Source organism: Gadus morhua, chromosome 13 (genome assembly GCF_902167405.1).
Source record: "Gadus morhua chromosome 13, gadMor3.0, whole genome shotgun sequence".
NCBI classification, from domain to species: domain Eukaryota; kingdom Metazoa; phylum Chordata; class Actinopteri; order Gadiformes; family Gadidae; genus Gadus; species Gadus morhua.
Window position 1 is genome coordinate 14,573,668 of NC_044060.1, and position 10,088 is coordinate 14,583,755.

Below are 10,088 nucleotides of genomic sequence, written 5' to 3' on the forward strand. Positions count from 1 at the left end.
TGCTGATCGAGGAGCCCTTTTGTTTCCTTCAATGTCCCTCCGCCCAGAGTGCAGTAACAAATGGCTGCAGTAAACCATCGCACCGGCAGCGCACCAGGCTGCCGACCAGGGAAACATTGCAATTCAATGATGCTTTCAATGAAGCACTTAACCGGCCAACTCACAATAGAAGAGTTAATCCAGTCAGCTGGAAAGTTTTGAAAAGACCTACGATAAATATGCTAAACCAGTTTCAAACGCTGCAAGTAGCATTTTTCTTTTGAACTGGTAGAATGTGTCAAAGCAATGTTTATGCTGGGTGGGTGATGATACCGGGACAACCCAACGAGAGGGTCCGACCAGAATACTGCCATCATCGGTGTTGACACCGGCACCTGCGTTCAGCATGCGGCCTCAAAGCTGCTCTCAGGTTGGAGAAATTGTGTTTTGACATGGAGAAGCGAGCGCGGACGCCGCTAAATGCCCTTGTCTCCTGTACGGCGGCCATTCTGGAAGATTGTTATTGCCGGGTGATCGTCGACTCGGCGCAGGACCACATCTGGAACTCATACCCCCCCCTCCCGCCCCATCCCCACTGCCACCCCACCCCAGTTTCGACGCCGGGCTGCACGGCAACAAGAAACAGCTGTGTGAAACTGGCTCCAATTAGCTTCACATTCTCCCTGACAGTTAATCCCTTCTGCTCCGTTTCTCTGGCTCCCCCTGGTTCTGTTTTGTTTTCCTTTTTTGTATCCGATTACCACTGAGTCTTTAAGAACATCGCAGGCAGCAAAGTACCTGGGATTGAAAAATGGAAAACAAACAAATGCATTCAAATTTGGACTATGGAAACTTCCTAAATAAATCTGATCCAATCTCTTTAAGTATATTCTGTGTGGTGTGTGCGCAGGCGTTACACGCGTGTGTGTGTTGACATAGAGACCCGGGTCTGTGGGTTTTATTGTGATTTCCACATATTGAGGGAGCTGCAATAGCCTACAAAATTGTTTAGACATTTAAATGAAACTCATTTACACTCCATAGAACTCATAACCCCTACTGCATATTTGATACATACAAGAATAAAGGAATTAATCACAATCTTCGCTTTATGCTTTAGATATGGGGAAACATTTTACAACAATTTGTCACCATAAACAAAGAAATAAAACGATCCTATTCACAAATCTTTGCAAGCCACCACTTTTCACATTGAGTGATTAGTTAAAAGAAAATAACCTTACTGGCCTCAAACACACTGAACTGCACAACGTTTAACTTGGCTCTACTTCATGGGGGGAATCCAAATTAGACGGGTCCTTTAATAGATAATGGGAGCCAGATTGGTGAGAAGGATGCCGATGTAACCGGCCTGATGAGCAAATATGGACGCTTCCCATGCCGGCGTCAACCCAGGGGCCCAGCAAAACACTAACAGGTGGTTGGCCTGGTGGAAGGACCCACACTGAGACCAGAGGGAGAAGGCAGGATAGGACACACACACGCACGCATGCCCTGGGACACACCAACACATTGTACAAGACACACACAGACACACACACACACACACACGTACACAAACACACAATCTGCAGAGTCTGGACATTAAGAAGTGACTCAGAGATGATCTGCAGTACCGTCAGCCCAGCGAGGAGCAAAGCATACGCAGGCAAATTCTCCCACACGGCAAAACACAAAGGACCCATGTCTGGCAAGGCTGACAGCACACTCAAGCCAAAACCAATTAGGTCTCTAATGCAAACCTGCAGGGGCCCCTTTGTTGTTTATTTCCCATTTTAATGTCATAGGATTGGAATCTGACTCTGTAACCAGCCCCAAAGAATCAAGGTGGGGGAAACGAGAAAGGGAAAATAACCAGAGTTCCAAATTGGCCACATTTTATCAAATGGATCTAATTGGATCAGGGAAGAATGGAAGTTATTGACTAGTAGTGTGAGAAATCTTGGCGCCCTGGCGCTGTGTGACCGCACATTTCAGCCTAGTGACACGCCATTAAGTTCCACATGGGGGCTGTCCCCTATAAATGCCATTGCGTGATTAAAATCAATGATGGTATAAACGATAGCTGCCCCACACGTCCCCCAATACAATCGTAACATATAAGTAATATAGGCTACAATTCTAAATTATTTCAAGTATACTCTGTGCTTCCCCCTGGTGGTCACTGTAAAGGGTGTCTTACAGTTGGTCATGGCTTGGTAACTGTTTATCACTCATATCTGCTGTTATCCCATGAATGTATAAATGTATATTTTCCCAGGAGGAGGCATGAAGAAATATAGTCACACGTGCAACTGGGTCCATCTGATCCCAGTCTGAACCCAGTCCATTGTTCACGTCTTCATTGTGCAAGAAAAAAAGAAGAAGGAGGCTACTGGAACCATTTCTGCACTCAGCCTGGTTTCACGCAGCCTGGTGTTTTTGTCTTAAAAAGCATTAAACTCCAGATGGCGGAGACCGACAGAGAAAAAAACTTGGTGGATTAAGGGCAGTAAATCCTACACTCAAAAGACGCATAGACGGAGAGCTGCTATTCATTCAATGAGAGAATAATAGGCCGCCAGCACTATATAAAGTATAATGCGCTCAATTGAGATTGTTTTCATCCTTTATTCTCGCTCCTTAAGCGATAATAACCGCACGATCTCGTAAGACAAAGCGATATCTGAACTATATCATGATACATTAATCACTAGTTAAATAGCCCTCATGCTGTGTCTCTTGTCCCGGTAGGTATGACTAGCTGACCACTCTTTGTCACTTTTGGATGTTATATATGACCGTAAGATAAAATAGCAGGTCTTTCCAAGTAGACAGAGATAGGCTGTATATATATTTGTATTTACTGATAGTAGGCCTATACCTGTAGGGCAGGCTGTCTTGTTGATGAAGCAAGGCCAGGTGCCACATGACGCCCCACCTGACCCTTATCTCGTGAGCCTAAAACATCTCAATGGCAATTGAGTGGCAATGGCAATGGCAATTTAAATCAAATATTTAACTAAACAAAAACAAAAACATGTGCTACCTTACAATGAAACGCAGCCGGTTTTGCTAGCATCCTGCTCCTTAGATAGTTAGATGATTTATTGTTGGGAATATACAAATACCTATTATGAGAGAATGGATCTTTCGGGAAACTAACTGCAGATATCCCAATATCTCATGCACGACATTCGCATAGTAAATATTGGAGTGGGCGGTGCTTAATAGTAACCTACTTAATATTTGAATCAGAAAATTACGCCGTACTAACAGCAGGGAAATGAGAGCGACAATGTTTGGTGATGATTAACTCCACGAGACAACAATAGGACCCTACGCGCTCGACTAATCCTCACACCAGACACACTTCCACTACTTCAGCAAAGTCCTCTATAACCCCAACCGCTGATATATTGATTTATGATTAGTTTTCTGTAAGCCTGTAAAACCATATTCTGAAATGCCTCTCCAAAAATGTCGTTTAAACGACCAATAACAGGTAGGATTGACCCTAGATATACGATGCATAACTGGCTGGCCAGCTTTTTGTGTTGTGTTGTGTTATTAATTGACATTATTTACATTATAATTTATAAATATATTATAGTCCATATATATATATATGTACATATACTGTGTGTGTGTGTGTGTGTGTGTGTGTGTGTGTGTGTGTGTGTATATATATATATATATATATATATATATATATATATATATTGTCACTCATCTGTTGAGCCTGGCTCCTCTTTGAATCCCCAGACACTTAAACCAGCGCACCCTGACTGGTTCTGGACCCCTTCCAGAATCTCTCGTGTCATTCTGTTTTACAAGCACAATATTTGGGTCTTGTGTAACTAAGAGAGCTGTGATCCTTGCATCCACCCTCTCCATTCTCCCCCCCGCCCCCCCCAGCTTCCTATTGCACCACCCTCCCCCCATGGCCCAACACCCATCCACACACACACACACACACACACACTCACACACACACACACACACACACCAACACACACTCCACAGCCACCCACATATGCCACCTCCCCCTCTCTCCCCCCTCCCCGTCCTCCATCCTCCTGCCAGGCAGCCACCTGCTCACTGCTGCATGCTGCACAGCTGCTCCGCTACAATAACAAATTAAGGCCCACCGCGGCAGGCCGGGGCCATTATACCTACTGCTACTACTCAGGAAGAGAGCGGAGGGACCGTCGGCTACTTACTGCTTCTGTGCAGGGAGAGGGAGGGGGGGTGGATGCTAGAACGCATGCTCCTATTCCCCAGTGAGCACCAAGGGGGCCAGGGGCCACTTGTGTTCATGTATGGCTGGGGGTCAATGGGACCAATGTGTTTAGGAGGGAAGAGTGAAAGCCACAGTGCACGGGCCAAATCATTTTGCTTTTATGCTTGCCTATATACGAACCGCACGCGTTCATACTCTCTCTGCCCTTCCCCCTTTAGATACACATGAAGGAAGATCTATAATATAGGGACAGCTGGATGGAGTTGCATGAAAATGCAGTGTAAGTAGTTAGCTGCAGTGGTTGTAAGTAAATGCATCCCTTTGTGTGCGGTTTACAGTGAAGATTGCAGCACTCAGCTGATTGTCCGCCAGTGGGAAACAGCTCCAGGAGTTATATAGCTCCATTGGACATAGCATTGGTGAATCACCGTACGGTCAAAGACTTGGCTCTGGTGGCTGCTGATGCTGCTGCATGACGTTTGCGTCATGCAAGATGCCAAATGCATTGCTATAATACACATTTCTTTGCCCATAAGTGACAGAGCATCCTAGATAATGTAGTTCATGTCTGTTTTGCTAGCTACAATTTCAGCAATATACAGTATATCAAAAATAAACGTGTATGTTCTTGTCTTTCATATAACTAATTTGTGTTAAGATATTCACCATAAACAGGTGAAATGTTGGTCTTGTCATTCTTTATGTGTTTTCATGTTGCTATTTTGACATTCTTCTGGGAATGCACATAAACATGAAGATATAATGACAGACAACATGTCACATGTTACATGATTTTTTTAATGTTTAATTCTGAGTTGAAGACTGTCGGCCTCTCTCACAGTGAACCTAGAAATGCCAGCTTAGTCAAAGCCTGACCCAGCTGAGGCTAACACCAACTGACATTACAGGAAAAACCAACAGTGTGTGACCTGCAAAAACGTATATAAATTATATAACCCAACCAAAACCTGTACAACTGCAACCTTGGTTTCAGTTTTGCATGTTATGGTAAATAAAGAGTAAAAAAAAATAAGATAGAATGCTACACATGAAATATTTGATGGCCATTGTTATGGTGAATAAGGTAGTACAAAAACAAAAAAGACAAGAAAGCGTAATTGTATACCCATTTCATTCTATTTCATTGCATGGATTCAAACGACCATTATTGCAACCGATTTAACGGTCTATCAATCTAATGCTAATGTAACGTATTCATTGGCGGGCTCAGACAATTAATCACACCAAACAAGCCTTTAATTGTTACGCCAACTCCAGCATCTAACTCATCTGGTCAACCAGCTCAGTGACTCGTTAACAAAGAGATAAGACGTCGGTTAGCAGGAGGCCCAAGTCACACACACAAAAAAATGAGACGGATTCAGGCGTCATGGTAGTAGGATCTGTTCCTGGCCATTGTGGTCCTTTGCTGTGTGACAGCTGGCCGCCCCTCCACCCACAAGCAACCCTCTGCCCTTTGCTTTCACCATCTTTGTCACAAGCCCCCTGGTTTTTAATCAACGAGGATGTCTGCCGTGGAGACGATCTGTGGATATGAATGACTGAGCCTTTAACTATCGATCGGCTTTTCTATCTACATGGATCTACCTATCTATCTATCTATCTATCTATCTATCTATCTATCTATCTATCTATCTATCTATCTATCTATCTATCTATCTATCTATCTATCTATCTATCTATCTATCTATCTATCTATCTATCTATCTATCTATCCATCTATATGCCTCTGTCCGTCTGTTCGTTTGTCCATCTTTCAATTTGACTATCTATGATCTATTATTTATGATAAATTATCATGTATACCTATCCATCTATCTATCTTCTATCTATCTATTTATCTCTCTATCATATATGGTTAATTGATGTATCTATCTGTATAACTGTCATCTTTCTATCTAGATAGCTATCTATCTATCTAATTATCTTTCAATCTTTCTATCCATCTATCTTTCTCTATATATATCTGTCTTTCTGTCCGTCTGTCTGTTGCGTTGTTTGTCTACATGTCTATGGTATACTTGTTACACTTCAAAGATTTCAATTACAATTTTCCTAACTCTATGAAACCATCGATCCCATCTACAATCTACATTTTTTAACCTAAATCAATTAGAAATTATGTCTATCAGGTCTATCTACAGGACCATGAAACACATCAAACCGACGGTTCACGCATTGCCCAAAGGTTTATGAAGTCTTTTGTATTCGTGAAACATTTTCACTACCCATAAACACTTTTCATTGTTGCGGCTATGTATAGATATTGCGGAATGGTGGAAAAATGTTTGTTGAAAAAGAGGCAACCATGGTTGAAATTCCTGCTGACTACAACTATAGGCAAGGGAGCGAAATGCGTAGCCTACCACCCTGCTGTAATGAAGACAAATGCACCTGGAAATTGGAAAGCGTTGCATTACTAAAAGACAACATATGCATTATCTTTATCAGTTTTAATGCATTTATTATTTTTTATAGATCCTATACATTAAATATAAGGCGGCAGTATGAACTGAAATAAGGGATTTAAAGACATTTTCGGAAATTAAGAGCCTTTTCCATCTAGAACTAACACAAATACCACTTTACTTTGGTCTGCGTGGATCCTAAATATTAAAATCAGTAGAACATGAGTTTTTAATCCATGTTGACATCAGATAGGCCTACAATCTAGCCTATATGTGTGGAAATAGCTGAGTATCACATGACATTCTTTCAATGTTGGATGTTTGTAATTGTTCATTCCTTTACACCAATACGTATTTGCACCTGGTATCAGGCATACATTTAATGAATCCCTATTACGTTACCCATAATAACGACCCAAACTCCATGCTTGTAAGGCTGTCATAACTGGCTTTGAGCCATAACCAACAATGGCAGAACTCTTGATTCTAGGATCCACTGACCCTCACACTGCTGGGTGTGTTTACCCTCTGAACTGTACTGTGGGTGACACATTCGTTAACCCCAAGGGTAAAACCTGCTTCAATTACCTAGGTTTTCTTTTTTAGCTTCACTGTAGGTGTGTACGTCAAGGGGGGGCAAGCCATTAGCAGTGACAGTTTGTCCTCTTGCTCTGTGTTAGCTAGAGCCATCTGCGCCATCGCTCCTGGTTGCATAAGGCCTGGCAAACATCTCACCTCCGGATGAGACATGCTCTCGTTGGCCTTTTGCTTTCTGTTCAATTACCGTCTGATCCCTGTAATGTTGTCCCTGTCTTTGTTTTACCCTTCTTTTCATTCTCACCCAATTATTTTTTTAATTGTTAGATATTTTCTTTCTTTTAATTTGTCCACCATGCAAACGTCTTATCTTCCGCTCTGGCCTCACCTCGTCCCTGTCCTTATTCTCTCCTCTCCTATCATCTCCTTTGTCTTTTTTCATCCCATCTTCTCTTTTCTCACTCCCATGCTTCTGCCCTCTACTCTTCATGTACCACTTCCTTCATCCTGACTCCCCTCCCCCTCTCCTCTCCTCTTGTCCTTTTCCTCTTTCCCCTTTTGTCTCTCTCCCTGCTGTCCTGCCTGAACTCTCTCCCCTACCATCATCTCCCCTCTCCTCCCCACTCTCCTCTCACATCTCACCTCTCAACTTTATCTATTATCTCATCTTCATCTCCCTCTATTTTCCTCTCCCCTCTTCTCTCCCTCTCTGCTCTCCTCCCCTGGACTCGTTCCTCTACTCTCTCCTTCCCCCTCTCCACTCTCTAACCTCCTCTCCTGACCTCATCTCTTACCTCCTCTGCTATCTCTTCTCCTCTGTCCTCTTCCCTCCCTACCCACCCCTTCTTTTCTCTCTCTCCATCCCCTCTCCACTCTCCTCCCCAATCCTCCTCACTCATGTCCTCCGCTTCTCTTTTCTCTCCCCCCCCCTGCTTCACCCCCTCTCCTCCCCACCCCCCTCGGCAACTGTCTGGCCAGACCGTTGCCTGGTGATGACACTTCACCTATAGTGACCTGTGGTGACCCGGGCCAGATCGCCAGATCCTGTGGTTCCACGTGTGTGTATTCGTGTGTGTGTGTGTGTGTGTGTGTGTGTGTGTGTGTGTGTGTGTGTGTGTGTGTGTGTGTGTGTGTGTGTGTGTGTGTGTGTGTGTGTGTGCGTGTCTGTGGCAGAACCAGGGCCAAGGCCAAGGGTGGGGGTGGGGGTGGGAGCCTGGAAAGGGGTGGGGGAGAGATCACGGTCTGGCAAGATGGCCCTAGCCGTCATCATCACCATCATCATCATCATTCATAGCCTGCTGGTCCTTCTGTCCCCCCCCCTCCCCTTCCTCTCCTCCTCTGTCACTCATTTGTTCCTTCTGTTTTTTTTCCCATTCTTCTTTCTTTCTTTCAGTCCTGGCCCTCCTCATGTCCGGGCCACACGGCACGCGTATCAGCTGAGCCCGCAGACCGCTGGGAGTCACCGGGGGTCAGCTGGCAGCCGCCTGGTTCATTCCCCCGCCCCCCTCCCCCCTCCCTCCCGCCAGAGGCTGCTGCCTCTCACACTCACATGACAGACAGACGCTGCACTGCCACAGACGCTAGAAAGAATGATCCCACGTCACTTATTACTCCGTGTATAATAGAAGTACAGCTAGAGAGAAAACCAAAAACAATCCTGGTGTCCCTCGCTCTTTGTTTTCCTGATGGGGATGGGGAATTGGACTCTTTGAGGGGTTTAGATTCGGACAGTTACGTTATAAACTGTTTCCAGACAAACAGAGAGACAGGAGGAGGGGGGGGGCAGGGATTAAATGTACATGACCAGATGGAGAGATCGAGAGAGACAGATCAACAGAGACAGCTAGAGAGAGAGATAGCCTCTATTATTCAGACTCCCTCCACCTCCCTAGCTCTCCTCCTCTCTACATACATATATACATATATATTTACCTTTACATTATTCAATAGGTGCTAATGAGAGCCCGCTAATGGTTGGCCAGGGCCCCTTGCCATGCTCTCTCAACTAAGGCGATTAGGTGACAGAAGGTGCAGGGGCCACAGGTGTACTGGCTTGCGGTTCTATTCTTGTATCTGACCTCTCATTATCAGGCCGGGGTCTGGTTAATTATCTTGGGTGCACGGCCAGCAGCATGGCTAGGTCTCCGTGGACACCGTCTGTTCATCACTTGTCCGTATACATTTTTATGAGGAGGAATTATTCTGAATATATGTATAATATTCTCTTTTCCTTGGTGTGTATGTATATATATATATATATATATATATATATATATATATATATATATATTTGCTAATCTGCCAGCCCATCTGTTGGTCTGTTTTTTTGTTGTTGTTGTGGTGAGTCGGCGTCTGTTACAGCAATATCGCCATGCTTCTTTCTCCTACTGAAGCCGAGGAATACTAAGGCCATCATTCAAGATAGTTATGAAGAAATACTCATATTCTCAACATTCAGCATGGTCATTTTTGGTTTGAGTCGTTCATTCATCTCAAGAAAAATAGAAATAGTATTTAAATGTAAAATGTAATTTCACATTTATATCCAAGGTATAAGGAAGCTGGTCATATTTTTTAAAGTCCCCCAGTGCAACTTTCGAGGCTTAAAAATAAACATTCAATTTCTAGTCTTTTTTACACGTAGTAAGTTTCAATATATCCATACAAAATATCCATAGAAAATCGATAACAACAACAATGCCGCCATTTTCTTTATTTTTTGTAACCTACAATAAATAAAGCAGGCTTCCAGTCAATGGAAAAATGGCTTCTCCCCACCGGCGATTGTTGTTGTTTACGATTTTCTATCAGTTCTCACCACACAACGACGTCTCATCTTTGCTCCGTGAATGTCGATATGTAATGGTATGGAGTTATTGAAACTTACTACGTGTAAAAAA